Below are 8736 nucleotides of genomic sequence, written 5' to 3'. Positions count from 1 at the left end.
AAAGTTTGAGATAATTATATTGTATCTATTGATACTGATTTGTTTACATTATTAACTTCCACATCTATGAGAGCCTTAGGAGCCCTAGTGGTTCGGGGGTTACCAGTTCAGTTCCACCAGTGGGTCTATAGGAAAAACAGGAAGCTTCCTGCTCCCAAATTGATTTATATCCCTGGAAACACAGAAGGGGCAGTTCTACTTTTATAGAATCTTGATGAGTTGAAGTATACTCGATGGCAGTAGATTTGGGGGAATTCATGGGACCATTTACAATGATAAAATAGATTTTGTAGGTCAATGGAGCCATTGTGTCCCTCTTTGACACTTCAACTGTGGATTAGTTAAGGAACAGTTAGGTGCTTTTTTGTTTTGATAGTTTTCATATGACTTATGTATGATAAAAATTCCTACATTTTACTTGACAACTTAAATTTATAAATCCAGGATCTGTATAACTTTTGTTTGGTTTCTTTGCTTAAAATAAAAGAACACTTCCTCTTTTCTAATTGTTGTTTTATATTTGGTCATCACCTATAAAGAGACCTTTAGCAAGCAATTTACCCAAAATTTCTGTGACATAATAGGCTAACTTAATGACATCCATCTATATGTTGCGTTCTTTTCATATTACATCATTGTAGTCTCCTAAAGGTATTTTTTTATTTCATGTATAAAGCAGCAGTAAAATATTTTAAAATAAAGGATTTTCATTATTTTCTTATTCACCTAAATCAAATATCTCCTCCTAAGAAGTGGACAGGAAAATGGCTCACTTGAAGACGTATATTAGCATTAAATATGTTGCTGAATACTAACATGTTCTCTCATTGTTATTTGTTATTGAACAATACTATGACTACAGTACAATGTTCTTAAAACAGCACCCAGAATTCAACCTCACTAACACAACTCTTTAACTTTACCTATATATTTTTACTCCATATGATGTCAATTTTATTTTCCTGTATGAAAAACGTTCTAATTATCATTTAAAATCTTATCAAATTGTGAATATCTGTGTCTTTAGATGGAAACACAAGGACAGTTGTCCCACAAGGACAGTTTTTATTGCAAGTAGCTTGAGGTAGTTTGTGAAGCATATTAAGAAACAAAATTTTCAGAAGGAGGATTAGGGAAAAAAGAGATATTTCACTACTAGACAAAAATAACCACTTATAGAATCAGGACTCAAATTCAGAGATAAGATTAATAAACACTCCTACATCCTCCTGCCATCTACCACCAATCTTTTTGTTGCCTATTAAAGTTGTTTCCACATGTTTTATATTAAAAAAAGGAATTTATATAGGCTTAATGAACAATTGCCATGACGATATTTTGGATATCTAAACTAGTGCTTATCATCTAATCCAAAATCAGAACTCTCCTGAAAGATCTAAATGCAATTATTATAATATGCATATAATAATTTTCCTTTTACCATTTTTATCTTAGAAAAATATCCTATGAAAGAAATGGCTTATTAATTCAAAAGGCAGAAATGTAATTATGAGTTTGGTCATGGACAGCCAGGTGAGAAATTGTCGAGTCTTTTGGTCAATCTTATTTATCAGAGTTCAACCAGGAATCTATCACAGTGTATTGAGAAGGTTTCCTAGCCCTTTGACCCCCTCCCAAGACATGAGGTCAGATCAGTAGAGCTCAAGAATAGGTAGTCAATAATCACATAGCCTTTGCCTAAGAACAGTTCATTAGTTCTCCTGACACGGTCCTACTCAATACTCACCCTCAAGAAGAAATCACTAAAGCTCTAAGTGCTATAACGAGTGTGGTGAAGAAAACAGATTGAACCTGGCTATCAGAAAGAATAATGTCTGAGGTCTTAAAGGCTTGTCTTAAAACAAGTAGCCATCTAAGTGAGACATAAACTAAGTCCTCATGGAAGATGCACACCAGACAGTATGCTCCAAGAAGGGTAAATAGTAAAAGTCAAATAGAAAAGAAGAGTCTAAATTGTGAACACCCAGTTTGCAGAAAGCTGTGGGTGACAGTGGAAGTGCAAAATCCATTTGTAGGGTCCCCACAAGGAATAAGCCTTGATGAATCCTCTCTGAACATTGTCCAGGGATGTAAACAGTATCGTAAAGTTGATTATGGCAGATGTAGTAAGCTTGAAATGATCACTTTTCGAAATCATTTTATTGGGGCCTCCTGCAGCTCTTAGCACAATCCATACCTCCATCCATAGTATCAAGCACATTTGTACACTTATTGCTATCTTCATTTTCAAAACATTTTCTTTCTATGAAAGCCCTTGGTATCAGCTGCTCATGTTTTGTTGTTCTCCCTCCCCCATCCTCCCTCCCTCATGCACCCTTGATAATTTATAACTTTTTTTCATATCTTACACTGACCCATGTCTACCTTCACCCAGTTTTCTGTTGTCCATCCCCCTGGGAGGGGGTTATGTGTAGACCAAAATTATCATTTGTTCTCTTCTTTGACACATTTTAGGTAGCTGTAGTTTTTAATATTTTCTGCTTTCTTTGTGATTAAGGTTCTTCTCTGTTTTGTCATTATTCTTGGAGGAGTGGAGTTCTTTCTTTTATGGTTCTGTTGTACATGATTTTCTGTATAAGGAAGCCATATGAGACAGTAACTGGATAATAACATAGAGACGGTAACCGGATTAATAATTACCTAAGGGCATGTAACTGGATTAATAGAGACAGTAACTGGATTAATAATTACCTGAGGGCATGACACAGGAAGTTGGAGTGGAATGAGGAGCTAAAAGCAAAAGAGTATGAGAAAGAAGAAAATGTTCTGTAATTGATGGTAGGATGATTGCACAACTCTTCCTCATGTATTAAGTTTCATAGTATGTGAATTATAGGCCAGTAAAACTATTTTTAAAAAGAATAAGTAATCAAGGCAGGTGATATTTCCACCAAAAACTCAAATGTATCTCTCTTGGGTTACTAAATTAGGGCATCTTTGCAACAACTAGATTTTTAGTTGTTTCTTCTCATAAACCCATAATATAGATTTCTAATTTACTGAAAATAATAAGAGCTAGGAACAGGGTCAGCACCAGAGATACTGTGTGGGAACTGTGCCCAGTCTGACCCCTTCCACACTAGGGCATTACAAGAATGGAGCACAACAGAGCAGCAAGGGGAGCAAAGGAAAATATTCCCCAAGGAATATTTAAAATAGACTTCTGGCTCAAGGGTCAGGGCATGGCACTGCATCAGACTCAATCAGAAAACATTCATAAGAGTCAGTAGATAGACCTGGAAGTATTCATAGGCTATTTTTTTCTTTCTCTCTCGCTCTCGCTCTCTCTCTCTCTCTCTTTCATGTCTATCTATATAAGAGAGGCAGCATAAATAATGTGGAGGAAAAAACAAAGGAATTGATGATTCTGGGGGACAAAGAAGAGGAGGAGGCATGGGGAAAGGAGCAGGGAGCCAGCAAACCCAGGGACAAGGGAAAAACAAGAGATGTAAAATTGATGGTGAGGAGGGCATAGAATGCCTGGTGGGATGCAATCAAGTGCAATGTAGCCAATGCAATGTACAGAAAGCTGAATGAAGATAGAACATGATAGTGGGACATGTGGAAAGTAAAAGGAAATAAAGACAAGAACAATAGACAAGTGTAGAGGTATAAACATAGGCATGTACATATGAAAACATATTAATATATAACAATTTGGATATAGGTCTATGTACATATATTTATATGTTAAGTATTAAGGTAGCAGACAGATATTGGGCCTCTACTCAAGTTCTCCCTGAACGCAAGAACAATGTGTTCTAATAACCTGGCTTTCTGTGATGCTCACCTTCCTTACATGATCGCTAAAGACAAAAGGTGTGCATAAGCAAACGTGGTGAAGAAAGCTTATGGTTCCGGCCTATTAGAAGATAGGACATCTGGGGTCTTAAAGGATTAAAGTTAAACAGGTGGTCATCTAGCAGGGAAGCAACAAAGCCCACATGGATGAAGAATAGTAGCACATGTGATCACAAGATGTCCTTGGAATCAGGTATCAGGCATCAGAAGACCCAAAACAATGTGAACAAGAGGGGTCAGAAAGGAGACCCAAAGTCCTTCTGTAGACAATGGAATATTCCCCTCACAGAACACTCAAAAGGAAAGGCGGAGCGAGTCAGGGTGCAGTATAGCATCGATGAAACACACAACATTCCTCTAGTTCTTTAATGCTTTCTCCCCCCACCACTATTATGATCCTAGTTCTATCCTACAAATATGGCTAGACCTGAGCATGTACACTGATACAGATAAGAGCTTTTGACACACAGAGCCCAGGACAGATAAATCTCTCAGGACCAATGATGAATAGTGATGCCATGAGGGTAGGAGGAAGGTGGAGGGAGAAGGGGAAGAAAATGGGAACCGTGGAAATGATCAATTTACAACATACACACACACACACACACACACAAATGCGCGCGCGCGCAGGGGGACAAACAGCTGAAATGTGAGTGAAGAGCTACAACAGAGAGTGTAAAATAGAAAATAAAACTAATTTATAAATTATCAAGGTGTTCATGAGGGAGGGAGGGTGGTGGATGGAGGGGTTAAAGAGAAGCTGATACCAAGGGCTCAAGTAGAAAGAAAATATTTTGGAAATGATGATGGCAACCTATGTACAAATGTGCTTGATACAAATGATGTGTGGATTGTTATAAGAACTGTGAGAGCCCCAATACAATGATTTATTAATTTTTTAAATAGAGCTAAGATCATGTTTTAAATTATAATACCATAAACCAACACCAAAAAAGTCAATACCAACAAACCCTGTTTTATATGGGTCCAAGACTGAGGGTCGTCATTGAACCAGATATCCTCATCCTCTCCCTTGGAGGCTGGTAGGTTTGAACCATCATCCTTAAAGTTAGCAGTTCAACACTTACCTGGCAGAGCCATCAAAGCTCCAAGACATTACCATGTAGACCCTAAATGCCTTAAACTAAAAAGAGAAGAGACATTAATCTGTGAAAGCAGATTCTCCTCTTAGTGGCTACCAGTCCTGTTAGTTGGGCAGTCACATGGTCCACTATCGCACTTCAACCAATTGACTTAAATGGTAAAACTCATTGCTCTTTTCCTTTACAAATAAAGAATCCTGCCAAGCTCAGGATCCCTGCTAGCACAAATATTAAATATTATGCTACTTCCTAATATAAGAACAAGGACTTGTTACCACATAGCCCTGACAGGTACTCACCCTCATGAAAAGATTACTAAAGACATGGGTACCATAGCAAAAAGTGTGGTGAAAAAAGCAGATGGTGTCCACACTGCGGAAGCACACTAGCCTGTGGGATCCAAAATAGCTGATAAGTTGCAAATCTGTAGAAAGAAATACTACTAGTGTCTAAATCCTAAATACCTGGTTTGCTGAAAGGTAAGGATGATAGTGGTAGCCCCAAAACCTTTTCCAGAGTCCCTACATGGGAGGAGGCTCTGGTGAATTCTCAGTGCCATTGGACAGGGGCTTCAGCAGGCAGACGTCAGACGAAGAGCACTGTGAGTGGACTTTAGCACTCCCCTTAGACTGGAATGCAGCATCAGGAAATTCGATCTCTTTATGGAGTCAATGTGAAATTATTCTAAATTATTTTCTTTCATATGGATTTTTTTTCGTTTTTATTTTATTAGGGGTTCTTACAGCTCTTATCACAATCCATACATAAATCCATGGTGTCAAACACATCTGTACATATGTTGTCATCATCCTTTTCAAAACATTTTCTTTCTACTTGAGCCCTTGGTATCAGCTCCTCATTTTTTCTCCCCCCTCCCACACCTCCCTTCTCAAAGTCCCTTTGATAATTTATATATTTTTTTCATGTCTTACACCAACTGTTGTCTCCTTTCACACACTTTTCTGCTGTCCATCCCCCTGAGAGAAATGCCACACGTCAATCATTGTGATTGGTTCCTCCTTCCTCCTCCCTCCCCCTTCCCTTGCCTTCCTAGTATCCTTGATCCCCTTATTGGTCCTGAGGGGTTTATCTGCTCTGTATTCCCCATGTTTCAAGCCCTAATCTGCACCAGCATACATGTTCTAATCTAGCCAGATATGTATGATAGAATTGGGGTCATGATAGTGGGTCGGGAGGAAGCATTAAAGAAATAGAAGAAGGTTGTGTGTTTCATTGGTGTGTTACTGCACCCTGACCAGCACATCTCTTCCTTGTGGCCTTTCTGACAGGGGATGTTCAATTGATGCTGATAGGCTTTGGGTCTCCACTCTGTCCTCCCCCTTATTCCCATTGACATGTTTTTATTTGTTTGTTTTGTTTTGGGCTTTGATGCCTGATATCTGATCCCATTGACACCTCATGATTACACAGGCTGGTATGCTACTTCCATGTAGGCTTGGTTGTTTCTCAGCTAGATGGCTGCTTGTTTATCTTCAATCCTTTAAGACCCCAGATGCTATATCTTTTGATAGCCGGGCATCATCAGCTTTCTTCACCACATTTGCTTATACACCCATTATATCTTCAGCAATCCTGTCTGGAAAGGTGAATATCATAGAGTGTGATGTTAGTAGAATAAATTGTTCTTGCATTAAAGGAGTACTTCACTGGAGAACCAATGTCCATCTGATGCCATAATACTTTATAAAAAATATAAGTCCATATATCTACTCCCCTGTCATTATATATAAATGTATTTACATATATACATGCCTGGATTTAGACCACTATAAATGTCCGTTGCCTCCCAGTTCTTTCCTCTACTTCCTTTTACTTTCCTTCTGTCCCACTATCATGTTCCATCTTCATTAAGGTTTCGGTTATTCCTCTCAGCTATATTGCCCTTGATCAAGCCCCCCAGCATCCTATGCCCTCCTCATTATCAATTTTAGATCACTTATTCTTCCCCTTGTCCCTGGGTTTGTTGGCACCTCCCTCCTTTTCCCTCATCTCCCCCTGTCCCGTGTCTCCCCAGAAGTGTCCGTCCCATTGTTCTCTCCTCCAGATTGTTCATCCAGTTTATTTTGTCCAGAGACCCGTGCACAGACAGTAATCCATGCAAAAACAAAGCAAAGCAAAACATAGCAAACAGAGCCCAAAAAATCAACAACAGCTAATACAACAAAGCAAACAAGGAAAGAAAGAAAAACCAACATCAAAAACGGAAAAGCCCTCAAACAGTTGCAAGTCTGTGCATTGACCTTTATGAGTGCTTCCCAGGGGAGTCCGCTGGGGTGCCTCAGCCTGGCCCACAAGCCCACCTTTGAATTCCTTGGGGACTGCATTGCTTTGCTCCCCTTGCTGCTCCGCTGTGCACCCTTATTGTTTCATCCTGTGTGATGGGGTTGAATCGGGCACATCTCCCACACTGTGTCCCTAGTGCTGTCTCCCTTAGTGCTATATGTCAGTGAGAGATGTCGCCCTGTCTCATGATGAAGCCGACCCTGTGATCCTCTCTGTGTGTTGTCTGCTCTAAGCCAGAAAGTTGTTCTCAGGGCTTGGTGGGCCCGGGCGTGTTCCATTCTCTCCTTCCCTCTTCATTTGCTCCTAATCAGACGCACCTCACTACCTGAGCCACAGGTTCAGTGCAGTCCTCTAAAGTGCATCCCTCTGGCGTGGGGGGTAGACGGTGCCCACATAGTTGGGATTTGAGATTACACTGGAGACCCGTATATTGGGTCCCTGCTTCATGCATCTACATTGCATTCACGTCTTGGCGCACTGGGTGGTTGGTGAGTTCTCTCCCACCCCCCACCTCCACCCCACCTCCTGCTACCACTGTTCCTCTCTCTTTTTCCCCACCTCCTTATTTTTTGGCTGCCATACATATCCCTGGGTTGGGTTTCACAACAACCTTAGTACCTGGACCAAACCCCAGGAGTGTATTTATATAGTATCTTTTGCCGTATGCCCCTTTTTTACTTCTTTTTCTTTTCTTTCTTGCTTACCTCAGTGGACTCATTTTGTACTTGTCTTTTTGTGCTTGGTTTACTTCCCTTAGCATAAGTTCCTCCAGTGCTTCCCATGCAGCAATGTGTTTCATGAGTTCATCACAGCTTTTTAAGGATGCATAGTACTCCATTGTGTGTATGTACAACTGATTTTTAATCCATTGATCCATTGATGGAACTTGGGTTGTTTCCTTCCTTATAATTGGGAACTTTGCTGTGATGAACACTGGAGCACAGAAGTCTGGCTGTGCTTTGTTTCTTGTCTCTTCTGGGTCTGTGCCCAGTAGAGGGATTGCTGGGTAGGGTAGCTAAACTTCCATCTGTTTTAGATATCGCCAAATCAATTTCCTTAATGGCTGTAAATACCTGAAGTCCACCACCATTGGATAAGAGTTTCTATCTCTTCATAGCCCCTTCAACACTTGTTACTTTCTAATATTTTGAATTGGGCTGTCTTTGAGGGTGCTAGGTGGTATCTCAGAGTTGCTGTAATTTCTATTTCTCTTATGGGTAGGGATCTGGAACATTTTCTCATATGTTCACTGGCCATTGGGAATTCTGCCCTTCATAAACTTCTCTTCAGGTCCTTTGCCCACCTCCTCAGTGGGGAATTATTTTTTTTTCTTGCTGTATGGTAGCAAAGTACATTAGATTTTAGAAATAAGGCCTTGGTCTGATGTGTCATTGCTAATGATGTTTTCCCAGTCCATGGTCTCTCTTATTACTATCTTGGTGACTTCTTTCTATGTACACAGGTGTACATGTAAAAGAGAGTTTTATATAAAGGTTAACTGTGCATC

The 8736-nt window shown here is 39.9% G+C and overlaps 1 protein-coding gene across 1 annotated transcript in view; it reads left to right on the top strand.

Moving 5' to 3' along the window:
- Positions 1-8736, top strand: part of LOC123521409 (olfactory receptor 11H1-like) — a 13218-nt gene that overhangs the window by 1030 nt on the left and 3452 nt on the right. The window lies entirely within an intron of this gene.

Source organism: Echinops telfairi, unplaced genomic scaffold (genome assembly GCF_000313985.2).
Source record: "Echinops telfairi isolate 266 unplaced genomic scaffold, ASM31398v2 ScPeMD7_18;HRSCAF=68, whole genome shotgun sequence".
Classification (NCBI taxonomy): Eukaryota; Metazoa; Chordata; class Mammalia; order Afrosoricida; family Tenrecidae; genus Echinops; species Echinops telfairi.
The sequence above is the reverse complement of the archived record's forward strand: the minus strand, read 5'-3'. Positions and strand labels throughout refer to the sequence as shown.